Source organism: Anabas testudineus, chromosome 1 (assembly GCF_900324465.2).
Source record: "Anabas testudineus chromosome 1, fAnaTes1.2, whole genome shotgun sequence".
Taxonomy (NCBI): domain Eukaryota; kingdom Metazoa; phylum Chordata; class Actinopteri; order Anabantiformes; family Anabantidae; genus Anabas; species Anabas testudineus.
Window position 1 is genome coordinate 18,931,361 of NC_046610.1, and position 26,557 is coordinate 18,957,917.

Consider the following 26,557-nt stretch of genomic DNA (forward strand, 5'->3'; position numbering starts at 1 on the left):
CAGAGGTTGTTCACTCCGTACCAGAGTCCTTTTCAGTCTAATTGAACAAACTCTGAAACAGATACTGAGCAATACATAACTGTACATTTTATTTATTTAATAATACTACTTACAAAACTTTATTTCCAAAAAAAGCTGGAGGAGTTTTTCTAAATTGCAATTAAAACTAACATCTATGATGTGCCACTTGACGTGACAAAAGAACATGGAAAACATTTTCAGTGTGTTCACTGATTTCATCAATGTTGAGATATATACTGGAAATGTACTGCCATCAAGATAACGATAACTGAACCGTCTCACATTAAAAATGTATGGTGCGTCATGAGAGAGAGAATCAGATAACAGTGACCACGCACTGTTGGGTGGCAGATTAAAGTATTTTGTACTACTGTACTGTCAGTACAAGGTAATGTTTCCTCAAAAGCAACTAGTATGTCATTTGGTGTCACTACCTACTGTCAAAGTCAACACCTCAGCATCACAAAACTGTCAAAACATTTAATACATATTAGAAAACTTTCATTCAGTTCAACTAGTTTGGTCTAGAACTCATGACCATGACAACAGATCACAGGAAAGAAGTTCCTCATGCGAGTCATTCAGTGACTGGCTAAATGAATGAGTGTTATTGTTCTGATCTTGTTTGTCCAGTGTGTAATTTGTTCTCAGGTATATGAATCATGTCATTCAGTCTGTCTTCTTGTCTTTCATTCACATTTTTCATCCTTACAGCTCGGTTTTTCATTTTATTTCTCTATCTGTAACCGTGTGTCAGAAGTTAGACCCTGCCTCTGTCCTCTCCTCCCACACATTTCCATTTAAGTGCACAATGTGAACGTCCTGGAGGAAAAAACAGAGACAGAGGTAGAAGGAAGCGGAGTAGGAAGGTGTTACGGCAAATCATCAGACAGTCCGCCATTATCTGCTCACGTCTATTTGTGGCATAGTGCTATTGAATAATTGCATTACCCTCCGCAAGCACCTCTGAATTATGTTGTTTAAATCAATGAGCCTCTCTATATGACGAGGAGCAGACAATTAGGTAGAGTATGGACACTATGTAGGTGTTTCCAGAGACAGGAGTGCAGTGGCTGTAATGGAGCTAAACGGAGCTGTAATTATGATGTTTCTGCCGTTTCTTTGCAGCTCTGCTCCACATGCAGGACGGATATCGTAGCCCTACAGTATGTCAATCTAGCCCTTCAATATCATTTGTCTGCCCTCCAGTAAAACCTCTTTGCACTGTACATGACTTTCTCCTGCCCAGTTGTCCAGGTGTCGCGTAACATTGTGTAACTCATGTTTGCTTAGCACCTAGTGTAGCTTTCTTGGTTAAGTTACTTTTGCAAAAACTTACATTCTTTTGTATAAATATTATACATTATAAATTATCTGATTTGATCAAAATGAGAATTTGATGTTTTTGTTATTTCATAAATAAAGTAGACTATCAGGCAAAACTATTTAAAAAACTTCAATTTAAAATAAAATGATTAAGTAATCAAATAATTATTTGATTAATTTTGATTAAATATTTGGTTATACACTACTTATGTTTGCAGATTATGGCTGAACTTGCTTATATTTAACCACTACATGCTTTTTTTGTGACTACAGCTTACAGTAGGTGAGCTCTCAACACCTGCTATTCACTTTTTGAGTATAGATATATAAATACAATTACTTTTACAATAGATCTGTTAACAGTAATACTTTACGAGTTTGGTTAAAAATTTAGTATGAACACTGTGGGAATTACAACTAATTTTTTTAAATAAAAATCCCTAATTTTAGGGGATCGAGAAAATTTTATAATATAGGAAATAACAGAAACAGGAATGACCTGTCTGCTGATTTTTTTTTAAGTGCCTTGTCATCCACCCTTACTATATAGTACCTCCTCCTTAAGCAGGGTTTATTATAACATGCATTGATGGTATGCACTTTCTGGCCTACCGGTTCTGTAGGTGCAGTTTTCCACTACTGAAGCATAATTCTGTATGTCACAACAACTGATAACGACCATTTAATATGGTGATAACGTTACATTACAAGATCATAAAGCCATGCGCACAAATCTGAAACCCATCCATTAGGTCGTAAATAAAGTAATTTTCTGCCGTCTTTTAAGACAAATCTTATGCACTTGGCTAGTGACAATCACGATGATATGTGTGCAGGTGTGTGTGCGTACATGCAAGAGTAACATCATGTCTTCTTAAACTCAGCCCGGTGACGGAGATCACCCAGAATCTGCACTTTCAGCAGATGTTATGCTTCACAAGCAGAGCGAGAGACATCTTCTTGTCTCTTCATCTGTGGCTTGTCCTCCTTGTCCTTCTCCCACTCTTCTAATTTATAACTCTTCACACACAAAGAAGCAAAGTGGCTTTACAGAAGTGGGGGAAAATTCCATAGGGCGAAGGTTTTCAGAGAATCCAGCCCTATTCCCTTCCTTATTACTGCATTTCTTATGCTTCTCAAGGGGGAATCATCTTGTTTCCTGTCTGTTTTGGCTCGTATGGGAGATCAGTACAGTGGGAAACACCAACCCTTCCCTTTGGGAATGACAGTGGGTTTAAAACACACAGAAATAGCAGATGAGCTTCACTCTTAAGTCTTCTGTATGGTGGTACTATAAATTCCCATAGTATCTCCCATTTTAGAGGATGAAGACGGTTAACTGTTCTCTGAATGTGTAAAATACAGCAGAGTCAATTCTCAGCTCTGAAACTAAAAGATTTAGGTAGTTTGGCTCCCAACAAAAATGTCCTGCTTAAATCATCACCACTTCCACACAGACACATCTGTGTTAGAAAGAAGTCTGGGTACCACTGAACCACTGGCTTTAAGCTGATCACTACATTAGGTCTAAAGAGGTATTTCTGTCTAGCACTTCATCTAAATGCAAGTGATCCAAGGTGAGTGTGGACAAAACCAGCAGTGTCCAGATGTCATAAAAGTCCGGTGTGAATATAAGAGACACAGGAAGATAGACTGGGACAGGGAGCAGATGGGAAAGAAGGCTTGGCCAGTACATACCATTCTCTGCGTCCTGTGGAGAATGCCAAGAGCCAGACCCTAAATCCTCAGCCTTGTTCTCCCTGGACTCCTCCATAAAAATGCTTCAATTATACCACAGATATCCTGCTCACTATATATTGTCCTTCAGCCTTGCATCGCTCACATCCAAACTGTCTCTCCTATGGAAACAGATGGCACTACATAACCCTGCCAACACACACACACACACACACACAAACACACACACAGATAAGGCACCAACAAATGGCAAACAGAGAAAAACTCAAAGTGGTGCCCTCTTCTGAATAACCTGAATATATGAGTTGTTAAATTAATAATGTTATTCATTAAGTTTTTTATTGTTAATCTAATGTTCGCTTCACAATGAAGATTGGATTAGATTAGATTAAACTTAAATGACATTACACATGTAGAAGCTGAATTTACGTGTCTATGATATGTACAAGATAAGCACTATTATGGACATAATGTACAAGTGGAAGTACTATGGATAAAATATACTTTACATTGAGGTATTATGAACAAAATATGTATGTGGAAGTACTATGGAGGAAAGAAATATACAGATAATATCAAGATGAACTGGGGTTATTAGTTGTAAAGTAAATTCTCAGAAGCAATAGACATTATTTACTTTAAAATTATTAATATTATTGTTGTTGACACATTGTATTCTGATTGTTAGATTTAATACTAATTTTGCGTAAAAAGTTCCATTCACGTCACGCTCAAACTAAGCTAAAAATCTTGGGAATTGTCTCCCACTGACTTACTCTCGTGAGATCACAGTGACCTTTGTGAACTTTAACCATAAAAGTCAAATCAGTTTGTCCTTAAGTCAAAGTGGACGTTTGTGCCAATTTTGAAGAAATTCTCTTGAGCCGTTATCTATATCACTTGCACAAAAGTGAGACGGATGGAAGGATGGACAACCCTACAACATCTTGTAAACAACGAACCAGAAATAGCTATTTGGCAAAATAGCAGGTTGGCAGAGTGAGGCTATTACTTAGCTCACTTTTGCAGAAGACGTCGACTTGGGACTACTTGGATTCTTTGATGTTACCACTAGAGGAACTGTTTCCAGCTTTATCTTCTGCCAGCATGACAAGAACACAGCAACATAAACATACTTCTGCTTTGAATACTGCTACTAGATGGAGCTACTGAAACACACGTCTAACTACTAGTTAAACAGCAACAAATCAAATTCCAAAGTGTTAATAATATGATTCATTACATTATTTGTTAATAGCAAGCAATCACCCGTGTTTGCATGAGTTAGGTTAATCGGTGAATCGAAATTGCCCATAGATGTTGATGTGAGTGTGTCTCTATACATCATCCCTGTGATAGACTGGCTACTAGTCCAGGGTGTACACCGCCTCTCACCCAGTGACAGCTGGGACTGGCTCCAGCACCCCCACGACCCTTAAGAGGACAGGAAGATGAAGATAAATGATGGATGGAAAAATTGTCACATAACTGTTATGAAGACTTGTATTACTGCTCAGCACTGGTGGTTGATGAATACGAATAATCGGCAGCCAGCTATAAAAAGAACAGACGAGCCGAGGCTGATCGGCTGTGTCTCCCACAAATCATTTTGGGGAGAATGGTCACAAAAGGAGTGGGTGTCATGTCCAAGCTTACCCTTTAACCTGCCTGTCACATATTCATAAAAGATCCAGCAACTAAACACTTCCTGACACACACCATCAAACCTGTGATAGCCACAAACATGGGGGACACAGCATGGTCTATGGCATGCTGATACACCACAATGACCAGCACTGATGCAAAAACACAAAATAACAGATAGAAATCAATCTAAAATGCCAGCTGTTGCATTTAGGGATGAAGGTATAAAATCAACTGTATCAACTGTACTCTACCTGTTAAAACAGTTTGCTGCGCAGTTTCCATAACCCTGTATGGATGTGCCTGCATACAAATTTTCATGCATGCATACGTGCTGTTTGAAGGAACGGACCAATCATGGCGCCCACGCAGTTCATGGAAACAAAGAAGATGATGGTGGGGGCAGTGTTTACTGTGCAAATAGAGAGTCCATAACTCAAGTTGTTCTTTAATATCTTCAGTGGATGAAGAATTTCTCATCTGGGGAAACAGAATTTGATAGACAACCTCAAAAGTGTTTCTGTCAGATCTTAGAGACAGCATATTGCCTATAATAACCCATAAAGTGCAGTCAACTGCTCCAGAAAACTGTAAATTACAGAAAAGGTCTGGTTCGTATGTGATGTTATAGCAAACAAGTTCTTCAGTTGGGTTAGATAGCAAACTCTAATTAGGATATATTTAAACTGAGGCCACAAACTTAAATACAAGACAGTAAGGACGCATGATGATGAACTGGAGCCAGAGCCAGTATAGTAGGTTTTTGAAAAATAATCTAATATGTTTATCTGTACTATATTTAGTTTTGCAAAAATACAAATATTGCCCTAATGTGCTGCAGAAGACTTCTCAGATTTGAACACGGGTAATAAATACACATAAATAAGCAATTCAACAGCAGCAAAAACAGACCAGTTCACCAGAGGGGGGACTGCCTTAAAAACAGCTTTGAATAGAAATGCTAAAATGTGCTGGTTTGAAAAATAATGATAAACCCTCTCTAACCTGACACTGTAATTATCCTTACAGATGGAACCACTGATGGCTTCCAATGTTGTCATTCTTTCTTCTTCTTTTTATGATAATAATGTGTTTAGTGGTAGTAATAAGTAGTAGTTGTAATTTTACTTTGTATAAAATATTGTTACATGTCTTTTCTCTCCAGATGAAGACCTGCTGAGGTTGAAACTGTCAACACTTTTTGTCCTCACTCTTTACTCTGCCTATAGCATCTGGAGAACCTTTTCTATTTGATTTCATATAAATGCTTTACATGCATCAGAGTAATCTGTCATTCGGTATTTTTATGCTTCTGAGTTCTGAAAATTGAGTTGAAAAACTAGGTAAAAATCAGCCCACATTAGTCATTAACCACAAAACGCAGTCTGCATCCTTAAATCAAGCCTCTCAAAATAAACTGGTGAATAACACGCAATGAACCTAAAATAATCGATGCTTATGAGGACGCCGTTTTGATAAAATAAGGACATTATCCACGCTGAAAAATGAATGCTACTTACAAAGCCCAGAAGCTGGAAAAAAATCATGTTTTGCTTAATAATGAACTGTGCATAGCTTGGAGAGGATGCAGTTCAGGGCTCCACATCCCTGCGTGCCGTAGAAACCATGGAAGCTGTTACAGAGCACATTTTGGCAAAATGAATTAAGACTCCAGAAAACATGACCTGCATTTTAAACCACTTCTTGGTCATTGTGAAATAACAAGACAAACAAGACAAACTTAGCCTTGAAATGTAACTGTATTGTTCGAGGTTGATGTGGGCACTGTCGCCAAGAGTTACCATGACAGCAGTGAGATCAGATCCCCTCACATAACCAGGCCTCTCTTTGGGGAATTAAAAACCTTCAGTGGATGATTTTGCAAGCATGGATATACCAACACCATTTGAGCAATTCAAATATGGTGTTGGTACATTTTACATCGTTTTGTCTCTCCCACCTCCTCCTCACACATTTTGTCTTATGTTAATGTTGTTTTATGGTATATGGTTCCATTTTTGTCTCTACCTCAATAAGGTTTATTATGTTCCTTTATATTAATACTTAAAAGCTCACAATTGACTTTTTATTATTCTTTGACTTAGATCAAGTCCAAGTCTGTTGATAACACTTGTAGGGTGGCTTACGGTTGGGAAGTAAACTATACTGTATGTGAATGTTAATAAACTCTCCCTTGCTTCTACCTCAAAAACTGATATAATCGGAACTAAAGACCTCCTTTTCAACTTGAAAGACAGAGGTACAGTATGTTTAATGTTTAATATGATTCATGCACATTGGTGAAAATTGGTGAACTCAACCTTTAAAAACACGACAAAGCTGTTTCTGCCAACTCTTGAAATATACAACTATATAAAGCTTAGGAAACACTGCGGCTAATCATTCAAATTTGAGGACAATCTCTTTCAGAGGGGTAGATACTGTGTCTCCCAGTGTGGAATGTGCCACACAACATTTATTTTACCACTGTAACACCAGCTTTTGGTGATTTCACATCAAAGATGTCTGTATTTCAGCTTATTTCTCAGTTGCTCTATTCCCTGGTTTAAAATGGTTGGTGCTCACTAGTGTTAGAAAAAAATGTAACACCACATCTTCTGTGCACCAGTGATGTTTGATTAAATCAATCTAATAATAGAAGCTGTTAATCAAATCTGGTTAAACCGAACCCACGCAGTCTTAATTAAGGGGATTGACTACAGATATGTGTATTCTAACAGTAGATGCATTTACCAGCCTTTCTTATACATCACATTGGTAAAATCAAAACTATGCCATGTCCCATAAAGAGCTTTTATTTAAAAACTGTGAAGACATTTAATGATTTCATGATATCAAATACTGCTTTATAGCTGAACCAGTGGCAGTTGAGATAAACCAAATGTTTTCATTATGTTTTGTAAATAGGAATGTCAGATACTAACATATAGTGGATGCTGTTGTACTTTTGAAAGGGTTTATTCAGAAGTGTTAATGATTTCCATTCACGGTAGAAAACGTGGCGAATACGTTCCAACCAGTTGAAGGTATCACTGTAATTAATTCTAAAAAATGAAAGTGAACTTGTCTCTTTCTTTTCTCTTTTCTCTCTGTTTGTCGCAATAAGTGAGTGAAGTAAACAGAGAAAGGATGGGTCACTTTTTGAAGATGAGATTCATTTCTGATTTAGTGAAAAAAGATAATTACATAAAACTAAACAGACCCATACGTGCCAGAGGCATCTGGAAACACAAGTGTGTTTCTGCATGTGTGGGTATTTGTGTGTGTGAGACACAAAGACAGAGTGTGCATACATTTGCATCCTGAAGAGCCTGGTTCAAAACCCAAGGAACTTTCTTTGGTTTTGTAACTCACTTTAAATTATATTCAAATTATATTTCAATTACAGATCAGATTTACCAAGATGTGTTCACAACTATGTGCCCTGTTAAATTAAAGTCACTATTTTAAATGCAAAGAAGTGACGTCTGTGCGAAAATGATAAAATGCTACATTAGTTCCCAGTTGCTCAGGACTAGAGTGAATCAATCAGTTTTGTTGATACAAACATGAACGTGTGTGTGAATCCAATCATGTGAATTCTAGATGTTCAAAACTTTTTGACAAAGGACATTCTGACTGTGCTTTGCTTTGCTTTGGAGTCTCTGCAAGAACGAAGACAGGAGTTGTGAGTAAATCGCTTAAGAAATCATTTTTACACGGCCAATTTGCACCAAAGTGGACTAAAATGACTTTCCTTTGTCCTAAATGCAGAAGTAGATGTCGTAGAGGAAGCCACACCGCTAACCTCTCACTCAAATGAATCACCTTCTCAGAATTACAGGCTCTTAATCAGGCAGGGAAGTTGGAGGAATCCTAAGGAGTGTTTACAACAGCCAGGTGGCTCTGCTCAGTGTGGAGACAGTATAGAAAGAGGCCTTCCCAGGGTAAACAGGAATCAAATCTTAAAACGATTAAAGGCTCCACACATCTACGCAGGTGTTTTCGTTTACTCTGGCTGTTTAAAGCCCTGCTCAGGTTGAAGCTGACTGACTGAGCTGTGCCAGGAGTCTGTCGATGCCATGTAGGAATAAACCATTTCTACAGCAGACACTTTGATTTGTTACAGCACGAAAGGTACTAACAACATTAATGGTGCCTCTTTTCAGTTTAGGTATCATGGTTGAGGCCATTGTCTGAGTTGAGGTGATCTGACGAAGCACCTGTGTGTGAACCATGAATCTGTGTGATCCCATATGCACTGCTTAGTCCCATCATGCTAAACCAACAAATGTTCCTCGCTAGATTACCATCTGCTATATTTTTTTATACAGATGCCACTGGCTGGGTCCTGAATGGTCTGAATTCTAAAAGTGGAAACTACAGAGTGAATTAGAAATTTAAATCAGCAACTTTCCACTCACTGCCCACGTCAGTGCAATGTGTGCGCAGGCTTGTGGAGGTATTTGATGATAAGAGTCTCGCCACAGAGAGTCAGACGGTTCACCCGGTTCCAACGGTTCACATTTGTTCATGTAGTGTCTAGTTTTCCTAATTAGAGGTGAAAATAGGTAGACCTGCTACTGTGCTGAATGTGCACTCATATACTGCAGTGGGTTTTAAATGTATTTGGACTCCTTTAGACTTTATTGTGTTGTAAATCACAAGTTTTGCCCATTAATCTACAGTTAATGATTCATAATAACAAAATGAAACACACATTTATTTATTTATTATTTCAATGCTTTCTAGAGCACCTTTTTGTTCAAGCACATCTGTATTTCTAAGAAATCCTGTCAGTCCCTGTCCCCACTGCTGAGATACCACCATTTTCCACCGTGGGGCTAGTATTATTCAACACTGCTGTACTGTACACAGTGCTTAGTGTTCTCCTCAGAGAGTTTTACTTTGTTTCATCAGACCTATGAACATTTTTCCTCTGTTCCTCTTTTTCCGTGTTTGAAATGCTGTGGCTTCCATCTAGCCACTCCGCTATAAAGGGCTGACTGAGTGTTACTGAGAAGATTTTGAAGTTTCTGTTAGGTTGACTACTGGATTCTTGATCATCTCCCCGACCAACGTCCTTCTTTGTCCAGTTACTGGGTTTCAACTCCGGGAAGAGTCCTGCTGAAACCAGACTTCTTCTATTTCACCACTGCTCTGGCCACTGTGCTTCTGGAAAAATTCAAAGATGTAGAATAGTTTTTTCAACTCTGGTCTATGTCTAGCCTTCTTTTTGCCACATATTTTTTTTTTTTTTATCCCTTTAATCGTAGATAGTTTCTTGAACTACATGTTTTGGCTTTTGTCCTGACATAAAGTGGGACTATAGATACTGTGCATGCATACCGATGTCCAGTCAACGTGAGTTGCCACAGACAGACTCCAGTCGAGCTGTGGACAAATATTAAAGCAAACAGGATGCACATGGCCACAAACTGGATCTGAATCCTTTTGTAAATGAAAGATTTCAGTTACTGATTTTAAATTTGCACAATGCATTAAGGGTTATGAGGAATAGACTGATGAGCAAAATGATTATTTCATTAATTCAGATTTAACACAATAAAGTGTACGTGTATTCAGCCCTGCACACAAAGCTCCACATGTCATATGTATACTATCGGTGCACTGACTAGTATGTCACATCATAACATAACAAACAACGGTGGATAGAAAAGCCCCAGAGGCTTCAACGGAAGGAGAGCATCACCACACAGCTCTCCATTACATGAGAACCCAAAGGGACAGCCAGGCACATCATAGGTGCTCCACAGTAATTGTGATGTCAGTTTAATTATGGTATGTTAGATGTTATTGCTTTTGTAAACGTGTATTTATGCTGCCAGTTTATCCAAACAATTAGAAAATACAATTTACCATCTCCCATTGACCAATCACGACTTACCACAACACGCCTGACAAGTGGTGAGCTTGGAGATATGGTTAGAGCAGTACTGCACATTTAAAGAGTTTAAAGAGATGCTTCAGTTTCTTCATCAACTCAACTGATTTGCTACAAACAACAGGTGACAAAGGCTCTAGCTTTAGTAGGTCTTAAATAATGTCTGGTCTGAGGTCACCTGCAACTTTGGTTTAAAACAATACAGCTCAGTTCAGTCAGCTCCGACTTAATAGCTAATGTAATGCAAAATGATAGAAAAGATCACTTTTATAGTAACAATATTGCAGAATTTAAAGAGGGGCTTAATTAAATAGTGTGCCTTTACTCTCATTTCTGTTTTCAATATAATATAATATAATATAATATAATATAATATAAAAAAATAAAATAAGAGGCATAACTTTACTATAAAACTGTTTAGTGTATAAAAATGGCTACACATAAATAAGTTTAGCAATAATATCTCTTATTAAAACATATTATTGAAATTATTTCAAAATGAAACATTTCTGCATCATGTGTTCTTTTACTTTTCATACTTGTGTAATAGTATTACTTTGATGCTTTTGCTCATGTAAGATTAGAATGTAGTACGTTTAGATTATTGTATTTCTATGGTCACTGAACTGCTCACTGCTCAGCCGTCTCTGTACGCAGCCAGAGTAACCTGAACTGCTATGTTCAATCTATAATAGCCCCCAACTCTCTCCTTTCTTCTCTCTCGCTTCATCTCAGTGTCCCCTGGAAACAGAGCCAAGCTCTGCAGAGAGTCAGCAGCAGTGACACACGCCTGCGTCTACACACTAATATTTACACTCAACAAGCTTTGGGTGTGTAACTGCATCAATGTCTGTGTCTGGTCTGTGGATCAAAGTAAAAGGTTATAAATTGCCCAGAACTAACTGGACTTAACACCTGAGGTGAATTCAGCAGAAGTGTGTGTGTGAGTGTGTGTAGGTGGGTGTTTGTGTGACTGCATACAGAGTACAGCCTTGATACATGAAGAATACCTCAGCAGGACTATTGTTCTGTCAACAACACCAATCAGAGTGGACTAATACAGTCCCAACACCTCTCAATCACAACGGTTTACTTGTGCGTGTGTGTGTGTGTGTGTGAATGAAATAAGGAGAAAGAAAGAGACACAAATAAGTGTTACTGAGACTGAATCAGACCAGGCAGGTGTCAATGACAGCACTCTTTCTGCTTGAAAGGAAAAATGGCGAGAGCTCCAGCAGGAACCTGTTAAATTGTAATAGAAGTCAGTCATAGCGCTGCGGCGTCGGTGTCAGAGCAGGAGAGCTGGGAGGACCGTCTTCATTAAAAGCTCAACACGACACCTCGTTCACCTGTCAAAGCAGCCTCGGGCTCTTTCTTTCATAAGATTAAGAAGTAAGAAAAAATGAAGGAAAATCAATTACGGCGATGAAGAGAGAAGGGATACACGCGTAAGACAGGTTGATGCTGAGCAACACAACATGAGGCAAAGAGAAGAGCGGCTGATCCGAGAGTTTACTGAGGCATGTTTCATACACACTGAAGTTCCTTATGCGTATATAGAGCACCTTATTGATCACTGCTGTTATTTATCATCTGGACCCTGATTAGCCTCAACCTTTCACCCAACACAACCGAGCTTTCTGAACTTTTAAAGCTGAAAAATAAATTGAACATTGTTCCAAAAACATGAAACGATGACTGAGTCATACAATCTTTCATAGCATCATAAAACACTGTCCAGCATTTTGGCATCAGATAATCCCCTGCAATCATAAATCTCCCTTCTCTGAAGTAACACACCTCCAGCAACTCCTGTAATAGCTGTTTCAAAATGTCCAGTGAGTTCCTAGGTCACAACAAGCACCACCTCAGGAAGCTTCAAAGCCCATTTTAGACACAGAGCCATCGACTCTTGGAGCTTCAAATAGCTCCTGTGTGTGTGGTTTGTGGTATTCACTTCGATGCAGTGTTGTTGAACTGTCTCTGCGGTGAGAAGGGAAGGCAGTGACACTAGAGACAAAGAGTGTTAAGAGTTTTCTAACAGCTTGCTCGGCCTAAATTGTGAGTTTTCAGACTTATTTTGGTATTGGATGAATGTTTATTCTCACAGCTTGATACTGACCATGTGGTTTCTGCTGTGGGGAGGCTCGCCCCCGCTTCAGTTCTTCTGCGGGTTTTACAGTTTTTTTTTTGTTTTGTGCTGGAGGAATGGCACCATATGCATTTGGTTATACAAGTCTGAGCTTGTCAAGAAACTAGATTTTGAGGCAAACTAATAATAATTGATGCACATTTCTTCTGTTAATTGGTGTGATAAGAGATAATATTGTCAGGTGGGCACAGACTCACCCATCTGACTTGTCATCTTAATGCTGGTTGTTTTGTCTTGTGTGGACCATCCTTCACATGCTTACTATTCGATTTTAATGTGGTTTGGACTATACTCTGTGGGACGCCCACTACTCATCCTCGACCCCTCCCAGTCACTCGTTAGCTCCACCGCCGCTAGAGGAGGATATATGTTGGTGCTGGGGTCTTGTGAGATTGAACATTCCAGAGCACCTTGAAGATAGTACTCAGCCTCTTTATCCATCAAGATTAAAGTCCACATATATTGATCTGAGCTGGACAGGCACTCCAGACACTGATGTTAAATAACAATGGTTAGCTGTGCTGCACAGACTGATTGTTCAGCTGATCTGGGTGAGATCGTTCTTTATGATGTGACCAAGTGTGTTAAAGGAACAAGAGTGATCAACACCAGATATCCAGTGTGATTTAGGTTTGTAATCAGATGACTTGCAGTTATTCAAGAATCACTCTCCTTTCTATTGTGTGTGTGTGTACTGTTGCTGTCCATAAGTGCTTATGATGGAGCTGAACCTGTGACTGTGATGCTTTTTGTGGCAAGGGCAATACAGAAACCTCTAAAAGATATATTCAGTGTGAGTGAGCCTCTAGATACATGTTTTCAGCTTATTGTGTATGCCACAGCATTCCACGCATTTATCTATGCCCCATTCCCCTTTACACTTGATCTCCAAATAAAGTCGATATGAATATAACCCACTTCCTCTAACCAATGTGGTCTCTTCCCTTTTCCAATTCCCCATTCTTATTTGGCCACAGTTTACTAATCCTGGAAACAATCAGAATTAGTAAACAAGCCCAGATACTTTTAGGAAAATTTAAATTATATCTGACAATTGGCTACAGAAAGAACTAAACAACTGACAAAAGGCTTGAGACTCTCATCCTCTCTGCTTTAACAACGTGTGCACATTTTGAACAGAGTCATTATTCAGAGCATCAAGAGTTTGAAGTGTGTTCTGTTATTAGCTGCTAACAGTCTGCCTGTAGCCTACAGCAGAAATGAGGAACATGCTCAGTACGGTAACCTAGTAACTTACAGATCTCTAATTACTGAATAGTTACGTAGTAAAACATTTAGTATAAATGTGATATATCATCACTTTTACTTAATATAACTTTAATATTGCTTATTATTGAATTAAGCACTAAGGAGATTGATGAAACTACTAAAACTGGGTTAAGAGATGTCCAGTGGAAGAAGGTCATGTGGTCTGATAAGTCCAGATTTACCCTGGTCCAGAATGATGAAAGCATCAGGGTAAGAAGGAAGGCGGGTTAAGTGATGCATCATGCCCAGTATCTACAAGCCTGTGGGGGCAGTGCTATGATCTGGGCTTGCTGCAGTTGGTCAGGTCTAGAATGAGCTCAGCTGACTACCTGAATATACTGAATGACCAGGTTATTCCATCAATGGAGTTTTTCTTCTCTGATGACACAGACATATTCCAAGATGACAATGACAGGATTCATCGGGCTCAAATTGTGAAAGAGTGGTTCAGGGAGCATGACACATCATTTTCACACATGGATTGGCCACCACCAGTAGGGATAAGGTACAGACCTTAACCCCACTGAGAATCTTTGGGATGTGCTGGAGAGGACTGCACCATAATCAATACAAGATCTTTGAGAAAGATCAATGCAACTTTGGACGGGAATAAATGTTGTGACATTGAAGAAGCCACGGCAAGCGTGTGACTTTTTTTAATAGGGCAGTGTAGTAGCATGGCAGCAGAATAACCTCTATTGGGTGTTTTATTTATGTAATGTAAGCTGTAAGTTGTTTATTCTTTCCAAAAACAGTGATGTAACAGTAAATGCTGCACATCTCACATCTTTAATTGCATCTTCATGTAAAGTGAAACTGGCACTGCAAACATCCCAGTGCTGAGATAGATATTCACATCTCTTCCGTCCAATACTAAGAACTCATTCAGAAACCTCCCCTGTTGTGACCGTTCCCACCCTGTCACCACTCTGCTAAATGAATCACAGTGTTGCTGCTCTGATGAGGGGGTTGAATTAAATATCGCCTGTGTTCTTCAATCATCTGATCACCATTAACATTTGGAGACATTATTTTGTCTGTCTGACAATGTGATTACGACTGACCAGGTGCTTGGGAGACCTACATATAGCAGTCTGGATCAGACTACCAACTTCCAACCTAAAATGATTTCCTCAAAAGAGCTATGGCCGGGCAACAATACATTTAACATGACAAATAATTGTTGGTACAATGTGAATTTTTTTTTCTGCCATATACAGTATAAAGTTAAAATTTCACGTGATATTCATCTATCACACACACACAGCATGTCTCCGGTACATCCTGTGTGTTTTATTATACTTTGTGGTTCATAAGTAATAAATCCACCGCCCACATGCTTTTTACTCTACACTACTCTCTCTACTCTACTCTACTTATACACAAAATGTTTATATCTCTTTAATATTAAGACTTGTGGGACTCCAGTTTCACACCGTGTAGGGTTCATATGTTATGATGATTTATGGATCATTAAAATTTCTTCCAGCAGAAAACACCAGCTGTGTATAATCTCCAACCTTGAAATGATAATGTTCTTGCATTCTGGATATAATAAACACCTTCACCATTCACCTACAGCAATATCTCACTTGTCTCTCCGCTCTCCCTACTAAAAGAAATGTTATGCTGCATCTTCTTTTTACAGTAGCCAGTGCACAATGCTGTACACAGTATTGCAGACTAAAGGTAAATACTATATGATTAATAGCCAAACCCAACCTAACCAAACTGTAGTTGGTCAGATACAGTAGCTTGGTCAGATGAGAAAAAAACTCAGAATTTGGTTAAAAGGCAAAATACTATTTTCACTATTTTACTGAAGTAAATTTAATAGAACAATACTGACTTATTTACTTTTTATGAATTAGAAAATTCATAAAAAGTCATTATAATCCCTCCTGAGGGGGGCAGGATTTTTTATATCAGACTGAATGTATCCACCACATGTCAAGGTATATCACATAAAAATATGAAGCTCATAATGCTGAAAGAAAGAATTAAGGGTTAACCATGGATTCATTCTTTGAGCATCATGAATGTCTATTCAATTTAAAGATAAGATAGAAGAGATAGATAGAAATCACAGATAAATTCCACTTTATCAAAGGAATCAAAAGGAGAATGGAGGTTCGACTGAATATCCCTTCAGTAGTGGTCACATGCTGCTCACATTCAGTGTACAGTAGGTTTCAATTCGATTTCTCAGTAGAAGACTGTAGTAAGAAGTCAACGCTGATGACGAGGCTAAAGAAAATGAAGTAAGTTGTAAGTGTTACACATAATTGTTTTAGTTCTTGTTTGTATTTAGTGTTGTCATGTTTTGTTTTTCTTAAAATAAAGAACATTTGACCATCTGATATGCAAAATACATCAAACCACAAAAGGTTTAAATGATTTTGTTATGGCTGTTGTTACTGATTTTTTATTTTTAATCTATGTAATCAGGTGCTAACTACTATTCATACGGCACTCTCACTCTTCAGTGTTCTTGACAAGATGTATGATAAGTAAATCTGCAGCAGAGCAGACAAATATTAGCCTTAACTTCACCTGTCCCAAAGAGACCTTGGTAATGTTGTTGCAACAACAGGTGTCATGTTGCCCGTATGACTAAAACATTAGTTGGAAGCTGGTGAGAGACATGGATGGGTAAGTGATACCCTAGAAGGTAAATGCTCACACATGTGCATTCTTCACATACAATGAGTGCACATAGACCGTCGACCTCATAAAGTAAAGCTCAGAAGGACAGGACCAGAGTGTGATCCAAGTGCTGTCAAGTCTGGACGTATCCTCACTAATCTTCTTCTTTCCTTAAATTTTAGCTATGTGTGCATATTTCAGGGATAGAGTTAGGTAAAAAGAAAATATGGACACTCCACTTTGTGCCCAGCAGGTCTTTGGTCCATTTGCTTAACTTAGTGAAAACCTACCCGGCCCTCTCCAGCTCGTTAGGAAAAGCTGCCTATAATCTACCTTTCACACAACTGACAGTGCGTCACATTGAATCACAGTGTACGTTAAACAGCTAGATAATGTCCTGGTGAATACTTTTTCCAGCCCTGTTGGCAAATCACCAATAACTTGGATGTGTTCACTAACTAAGTTAAACTAACATAGGATTTCTTCTCTAATCACTGTCCATTAGGGTCTTATTGATCAACTGGTTTATGTGATACATGGCTTAAATCAAATGTTACCATACATCTTCACATGTGAAGCTACTCCATGAGTACATCACTGAACATCAGCTTGCCACCTACTACCCGCTTCCTTCCATTTAAATCTTTCAAACATCTCTTGCCAGTTTTAGGACGTACCATACTGAACATGTCCCACTGTCCACACTTGCTTAAAAATTGCTGTTGTTAAATCTTTATTACAGAAATTACATGTTGATCCAGATCCTCACCATCCTTATTCATGAGCCTCTAATCTTCCATTATTTTCTAAAACATCTTAGTAGAGAATATCTTTCTTTCTCAATTGATCATTGCATTATAGACATGATGAGGACCACTGGTGCGCTATGTAACATTTTTCTCAATGCAGACACCATAATACATGTTAATGCCTGTGTGTCATCCAGAGTGGATTATTGTGACTTCCGTTTCAGTACTAAAAATACTAAAGTGGTTCACAATACTGCATCTAGACATTATATGAATTCTATTCCCCTTCTCTTCTTCTGTGATATCACTTTCCTCACAGAGTCTTTCATCACACATCATTTGCCTTTCAGTGTAGAGAGAAAATGAAGGTGTACTAGTACACATACATGTTGCACTGTGCCACTGTGATACTTCAGCTGGGTCAAAAAAAACACAACTGAGGATTCTGGGAGAAAGGATGAGCGCATCACGCCCACTTTTAGACACACACACACACACGACGCACTGAGTGGGATGGGCAGAGCCCGGAGAGGTTCAATTTTACGCTTCAAGAAAGACACTGAGAAAATAAAAGCTGATTAGGATTGGAATAATTTGAAAGTGAGCACTGCAGGAGGAGTTGGAGGGCAAGGGTGGAATGAGGATACAGAGAGGGTTAATGTAGAGTGCGAAGAGATAATAAAATAAAGAGATGCGAACAAGGAAAGATGTACAACAGAACAACAGAGTAGAAAACTTACTCCCTCCCCAGACGAGCTGTGACAAAAGAAATGAATACCAGGTAAACAGAGAAAGATGAGAGATTCAGATGCAGACCGAGAACACCTGGTGTGTTTCCATCCACTGATTTTTATGCACATGTTCAATTTGTGCATAAATAAACTGAAGGGAAAGGAATTTGGAAATCCTAAAAATGTATTTGTATGCTTGGGTGAGATTTAAAAACGAACAGAAAAATGTGACAAATTAAATGGAAACAGATGTAGCCAATAAATCAAAAATCATGTTAATTAAGGAGGCTGCAGGAAATATTAATAGCTAATAGGTAATTATGTAATTTTGTTGCATCCCTTTGTTCTGTTTTGGCAGCTGTTTACCTCAACAAACAAACTCCTGCAATCCACATGATAGCACTAGTTGAAAAAGTTTTCTTAAAAAGTTATTACTACAGAGCTCTTAGAGGTGACGTCACACATTCCCAGAGTTCATTAGTAAAATGACAGGAGTGATGACTTTTGACGGATTCACCTGTAATATAAAGTCTTATCACTTCCGTGATACCTGCAGCTTAAGAAAGGGTGGGTGATGGTTATCAGAGAAACACCGTTTCATGTATGAGGTGGTGCCTTTCAAAATGTATTTCTCCAGCAATCCCACAGTAAACTATTCTTAAATCAAAAAAGACATGGACAATGTTACAGATTAGCTAAATGTAATTAGCACAGCAGTTGACATTATATACACTGCTTGTTTGTTCTAATATGTAATTAGCACGAACTGACAATGGAACAAGACGTCTGAATACTGTAGCTGTGGCTGCAGCTGGCCAAGTGGTGCAGATATCTAATAGCATAGGGGTACAAGCATTAGGCAAGACCTTCTTATGCTTACCCCGCCTTTGCCTTGTATCTTGTACCTCACTTGTAAGTTGCTTTGGATAAAAGCATCTGCCGAATGATTAAATGTAAAAATGTAAATGAGGTGACTGACTGATCACCCCATTATAAGTAGTTATCATGGCCATGATTATGATTCAGAAGGCGCACATTTCAGCTACCAGTAGGCCAGAAGGTACGTATCACTGATATGTGGTATAATGAGTAATGATTTTGTAAAGATCAAAGGTCACTTTAGTTGACATAAAATAAAGAGCTACAAAGTCAGCATAGGGAGGAGGTCAGGGGAAAGGGCTGCTACAACATGCACAGGATTTAAATAGGAGACACCAGTGAATGCTGTTTCTTCAATACAGCACACAGATTACTGATCAACTCCGACATGCAAACAGACGGTATCTTTAGTCCACAGTGCGGCCTCGTTGCTAATGTATATATGTATTATGTCTCCTCCCAAGAAGTGGGTGATTTCTTTCTACTTTATATCTGTGAGGACCTGTCGTATGAAGTAACACTCATAAAGACATAAGTTTTGTTTTGTTGGCTGTTGAGGTCCCTCGTGATATAACTGAGTGACTTTGCACTCTAAAAAAAATCCCTGATCCATCATCACCGTTTGTTGTGCTGCATTGCACCCCTGACCATTATTGACCTGTTCGATCCAGCTTTAAATGTTCTTTGTTCTTATTGAGTTTTTGAGCATTTGTCTTATTCTGTATTTGGTTCTTTTTCTGATTGTGGTTCTTTTCTTTCCTTTTCAACAGAGAGCAGCTGTGAAACGATTTTCCTCTGTGATTAATAAAGTTTTTTTGCCTCTTAAATCTGCTCAGTGTCGCTCTGCTTGAATCCTACATATTGTGCCACATAACAGAAGTCGCGTTTTCTTTGATTGTTTGTTTTCTTAGACATCGATGTCCACCTGGTCTCTGCGTGTCAGAAAGTCATGTGACCACACATGACACATGCACTACTGTCCTAAACAGAGGCTGACTGATCGTGTCTTTATTATGAGCACAGATAAAGAGCAAACAGACTGTTATACTCACACATGCACGTATTAATTTAAATAAATCTCAGCCATTTGCTGCTATGTGATATTATCACATCCGCTGACATCGCAACAGTGATTAGATAAATCATGCGGCACTACTGCTCCCTCCCCTTATCTTTTAGGAGACAAAGGGAGCTGGAATTGAGCCATTGAAGTTATGTGGTACAAACCTTAAAATTCACTTATCAGGATGTTCCAACATCTTGCTCAAGCTCTCTTGCCACCATCCACAGATTTTATTTAATCGGGTCATACCCCCAAAGTTTGGCCATTTCTTTGAGCAGTGTTATAAAGTCCATTAGCAGTATATACATAAATTAGATTTAAATTTTTCTTTTCATCTTTATTTAAAAGCTGCCATCGTCGGAATGGAGTATGGAGCTGGATTAGCTTCTGCTTCCTGTGTTTTATACAGGAATGTCTTAGATCTTATGATTTTCTGTATTGTATATGTTACTAATGCTGTAAATCGCTTATCTCAGACTGATTATTTCAAACTGTAATGAGGAGCAGCGTTCATGACATTTCATCATCATTAAGATCATCAACACCCCTACAAATTCCATATAAAGCTTCAAATGCCTTTACTGCTCTGTGACAGTCCTCAGTTTTTCCCCCAGCTTCCACTTTGCCAACAGCTAACTGTCCTTGGCTTTGCCAAAGCATCTGTGAGGCCTCGGTATCATTTCCTGCGCTCCATCTATAACACACAGTGTTATAGCTTGTAACATTAGACACATATCCCAGCTCATAGGCAAACAAATGGCATGCACAGCATTGGTGGAGCATTTTGAAACCAATAAGGAAGTGAAATTAGGGTTGTGGCTTTAGGTACCTAGTACTTTACAGTATGGATTTGGTGTTCATTTGGAACCGGGTTCTGATTCCCAATCCTGCGTCCTTTTATCAAATACGTGTGTAAGTCCTTAACTTCAGCTCTCTGTTTTACTAACATGTCGATGAGGTTTGCCTAACCTTTAACGATACTGCGCTTCCAGTGAAAATTCAGCATTTTGGATACATCTGTAAGGCATAAAGACTCACGTTCTGCTGCCCTGTGCTCATTTCCTGCAGATTAATTATCTGGGGAGATTATTTCATGTGATTTTTACTGACAGATAAAATGCCTCTCTTTAATCAGGCAGGGACAAACTGATCCTAATGTGTGTGTGTGTGTGTGTGTGTGTGTGTGTGTGTGTGTGTATGCATCACCATGCATCAGAAACCAGTTTGAGATAGTATTGATTAAATAAACAAGTGTGTTTGTAGAGCACACCGCTCAGCATGCATGCATAAAACATATTCGGTTTTCTGGTTGCAGGGACTGTTCTGGTATGAAAGGTTGAGCTAACTGTGGTGTGTATGCATGCGGACTTCAAAGACATGGACGATGGCTGATGACCTGAATGAAAATCAGCAGCCAAACACAGTTCCTGGGAATGATCTGTGTGGCTGAGGAGAGACTGGAGTTCACCTAGACACACAGGAACTAAAACACCTTCCAGCCTCCGATGGTAATACTATTCATTTGTTGACTGTTTAATAACTTGTGTTTAGAAGTGAAGCAATTTACGTTTTAATTAACGTTTCCAGCCCAGTGACACTGTTTTTTAGGAACTATTTTCCCTGCTAACACAGCACTAATATATTTATGGTAGTGTTCTCTCCTTGTCACTCAGACTTCATGGAGCTCATGTGATAAACTGGCGGTTTGTGGTCAGTAATCTAACGACAAACATATCCTAAATGTTTCATCATAACTGTGTTGAGCTTGCCTCCAGGTTTGCTTCCTGTGATCGGCTGATGTCAGCAAGTCCTATAACAAAAGGATTTTCTGGACAAAGTTAAAAGTCCTCAGTAGAGTTTATATGTCAACAAAGTTATGTTTACAGTCAGTGTATCTTGCCAGAGCATATTTAGTCTAGGTAGTCTAAGTACATAGACTAAAATCTAGTTTTTAAATCTTTTAAAATCTACATCCTAAATATCATGATTGTTGGCACATTACTGCCACCAACTCTTGAGCATAGGAATTGCTTGAAACTAATGGCGGGAAGGGAAGTGCACCGACTGTGCTCATGTATGTGCATATATATATATATATATATAATATATATAAACATAACAGGGCCCCACTTGTAATAACATTGCTCCATCGTGCTGGTAGTAGCTAAGAATCCCACAGGAAACCTTTAACTGGACACACTGGGCTAAAATCTAGGTTTGTCAATTTTTATATTTTCTTAATGTTAAGGTTGGAATGTCTGAGTTGAAGGAAATGAGGTGTTTTATGTTTGTCCATCTAATTATAAGAATGGTATATAGGTTCCTTGATACTGTCAAGGCAGCAGGCACATACGAGCGCCTGAAGCGCTCCGCCTTGCGCTGTAGTGGAATAAATCTGTGGCTGAATAAGCTTCCCATCTGCCAGAGTTCGTCATAGAATGGGTGAGAGGACCTGTCCACAATGGCACCGATCTTGTTCACCATCCTCCTGCCATTGCCGCTGTCTCCAGATTGTCAACTTCCAGCCTGACAACAGATTTTGCCTTCCTGACCTGCTTGTTCAGTCTGCTGTTCTCACTCAGCCTTGATGCTACTTCCATGGCACATAGCTGCTAAGAAAAGTGAGCTTGTCACTAATTAAACAGGACAGAACTAGCATTAGATATTTGCATAGTGATGTTACAGGAGCACTGAGTTCGAAGCACCATAATCTGCTGTTTATGTAAAGTGAAGCCTGTATTGTCACTGTGAGTAAGTGCTGCTGGAGTTCTGATCTTTTAGAGAAGAAACAGTACACCTTGCAAAATAACACACACTGGTTGCACTGTCAAGCATCATGTGATTTGACACACATCATTGAATCCCACACACTGTTCCTTCGATGCAGACAGGATAGATAGTCAAGGTATGCTGGGATGTGTCATTCCCTCAAACAAAAGTGACACCAGGTAATTACAAGTCCCAATATGTTGGCTAGTCACCACCTCCTGTGATTCTTTTCAGACATTTTGTTTCAAACTGTCATTTAGTTGGTATAAGAAGAGACAGGATGACATTTACAAATGCAGTTGTGATTAAAGGTTTGTGAACCTTTTAGAATTTTCTCAGATTTTTACACAAGTCCTAAAACTAGACAAAAAAAAAACCCTATACTTCAACTCAGGGAAATTTGTTGGCTTCCTACATGGACTGCCTGCATCAGGTTCATCAGCACAGGATCAAAATCAGGACTCTGCCATTCCAAAACATTTCATTTCTTGTGCTTTAACCATTCTTTGGTAAAGATAACTCGCTGCATGGTCCACATGACACTTGCCCTGTCAGTCTTTGACTTTGCCTGTTGAGTGAATAAAGTTGAGGCAGTGCAACCGCACACTTTTCAATGTTCGTGTCAAGAGGAAAAAGTTAATGGAAAAAAGCATTAGCTTGCTTCATGTTTGAAGACCGACGTCTGTGAATCAATATCTGTCCTTTGAAAAGGTTCCCTGTTTGTGCACTGGCCCTTCCTGACCGGGCAAATCAAATCTACGGCCATCCTACTATAACAGAAGCATGATCTGATGTCTGAGGAAAACCACTGAGCCCTCAGGCAAGACAACTTAAGATATTACTTTGTGGAGAGTAAAGGAAAACACGGAGGAGAGAAAGGGTTCAATCTTCAAGAAGCTATAGGTACAAACACCAGCACCAACTTGGGGCATTTTTATGACTAAAGCCAGAGGTGCAAACTATGTGTATCAGAGCACAATCTGGAAATGAGGATGGATGGAACAAATATGTTTCAGTAATGGTCAATCACATCAGCTACTCTCATCGCAGCAGACACAAAAGTCCATATCAACTAATATCTGTCACTGAGGCCAGTGCCGAGGTACAAATACTATCTAAAAATATAAATCAGTACACAAAGACTGTAAATGCATCACCTGAAATTACAGAATGCCATATATATATATATATATATATATATAGAGAGAGAGAGAGAGAGAGAGAGAGAGAGAGAGAGAGAGAGAGAGAGAGAGATTGGAATAGCAAAAAACTATAATGTTAAATAACTAAAAAGATCAAGAATAAACTTAATCATATGCATCTCTGTGATCAATGAATGATAATGTTACTGTCATCCCTTGTAAGGATTTTACACTGATTAATAATGTCTCCCCTATAGGCTACTGTAAACTGAGGGCTGGTGACTGCAGGGCTCTCTCGCTCCTTACGCACATATTTAATGCATGCTATATTAACTCTTCTCTGTTCTCTACGATGTCAAAGATGAGCAGAAAAACAAGCACCAAATGTCTCCTGATTATAGATGTTGACTATATGAAAACCATTGTGTGTTTATGCAGCAATCATAAGACATTTCGGGACTACGTAAAGTAATCTTGTATGCAACACGTCTTATCACTGCACCTTCACCAGGCAGGCCACAACCGAAAGAAAAAGAGTTAATGCCTCCATTTGCTTCATGGTTTTGAAGGAAAACCAAAGCCAAAGACACAGACAGAGACAGAGAGGGATGGAGAGAGCAGGGCAAAGAGCCAGAGATGTTTATCATACTGCAAACTTTTCATGATTCAATCTCAAGTGATCATGTGCTTCTTATTCAACATACAGGCTGTAACAGGCAGAACAATATGTCAGAGCTTTTGTCTTTCTATTGATCCAAAAAAGCAAATTTATCAATCCTGCACATCAACAGGTAAAATCATCCCCATGGTCACTAGTGAACTTCAGGTGGGCATGTGACTGTTGAAGGTGGAAGGGGGTCTACCCCCTCCAGAGTGATAAAGGCTTACTTAACCCAGAGCATCTACTGTGGTCAGCAGAGAAAGGACGCCCACACACACACACACACACACACACACACACACACACGGACGCCTGCAATACTTGAAATATAAAGGTTCAAACACACAGAGCACATCAATGCGCAAAAAGCGCAATAAGAACAAGACTTGAACTGCAGTAAGAAAGGGCGGCGAGGTGGCATATTATTAATGCTACTGATGGCAATCTCACCCCACAGGTCCTCAAACGCTGCACAAAACTGAGTGTCCCTCAAAAATAAAACTGCTTTTATGACTCTAAACCAACTCCAGTTCACCTGGGTGATTGTACATCTCCACGGACACAGTTCGCCCACATTTGAAAGTTGCACCTGCCAACAGACACATGAAGAACACACGTCAAACATCAACAAAGCGTCCTCTTACCTATGCGTCCAGACCTCCTCTTGTGCCCCTGGGACCCCCACACCGCCCGCCGCTCATCTCCCGGCCCGGCCCATCACCGCAGGTACAGTCCAGAGAGCACAGCCGGGGCGCATAACTGTGTGCGCCGAGAGAGAGAAAGAAAGAACAACAAAGGCTGGTCCTGTGACTTCTCTAGTTTATGTTTGCTCAGTTATACAGGGCTGGCTTTTTTTTTTTTTTTTTTTTTTTTCTCTGTGAATGTCTATAAGTCACTTTTAAGCTGGCTCCTGTAGCAGAGTGGAGTGAAGCGCATCGGACAGGGAGAGTCACTCTGCTCCGCTGCTGCGCTTCATTTGTGTCAAAGCAGTGTGAATAAAGATAATAACTTCCGGCACGAAGCTTCAAAATAGAACTCAGCTCCAAATGTGTTGCAATGCCATGAAACCCTGCCCCCCTCTCATTGTGCATGTGAGAGTGTGTAATTTATAAATAATTTACGGAAGGCCTGCTCTATGTAAAAATGAATAATTTATTATTCATGTGGGGATATATAACAATAACACAGCACATGACACAAATATAGATATAAATTGCTTGATATTTATCATGGCACTAGAGTATAGTCAGTCATAATAGTTCCATGCAATGTATAAACATGATATACTGATCTGATCCACAGCATGTTAAATAGCAAATTCACACAGGAATGAACCAAACAAGAGCACCGATCCTAATGACTGAGCACTCACCAGGTAGAAGAGCATGTAGATAGACACATGCATTAATGCTCGTGCTGTGTCTCTAAATGTGTGGGCTTTGTCTTCCATTCTGTAAATGTCACTGCACGGTGTTGATGGTCTGTGCGATTCTCTTTAATCAGTGAGACTCTTAGAAAGCACTGGAGAAAGCTCTGTTGTAGCTTTCAGTCAATTGTGAACCTCATGTCTTTATTTTGAAATGCTATTATTTCTGTCAGCTTCCAGTCAGAGCATTCCTGAATGCAGGCAGCTTTATGTAGGTCGGTCCCTGCTGGTGATCTTACATGAATGTGAATCAGTCCTTGAATATTTATCTTTGTTACTCATGTAGAGTTTTGAGAGTCTAGTCACAGTCCTGTTATAGTGCTTTTAGATTGTGTATGGCACCAAAAAAGGATCATTTTGGCTCCTTAATAAATGTGGACACCACAGTAAATGTGAAAAAAGTGGAAGAGGTGGCAAGAGGAGGTTAGTCTCGGGCAGTTGTGGACTGTAGTGTGCAACAGGTAGATGGAAACAGG

At 39.2% G+C, this 26,557-nt stretch overlaps 1 protein-coding gene across 1 annotated transcript in view; it reads right to left on the bottom strand.

Moving 5' to 3' along the window:
- Positions 1-25,621, bottom strand: part of gcgrb (glucagon receptor b) — a 37,403-nt gene extending 11,782 nt beyond the window's left edge. The window contains exon 1 of the mRNA XM_026358790.2: positions 25,300-25,621. The gene's annotated coding sequence lies outside the window, so the exon portion shown is untranslated. The remainder of the gene's footprint in view (positions 1-25,299) is intronic.
- Positions 25,622-26,557: the final 936 nt, after the last annotated feature.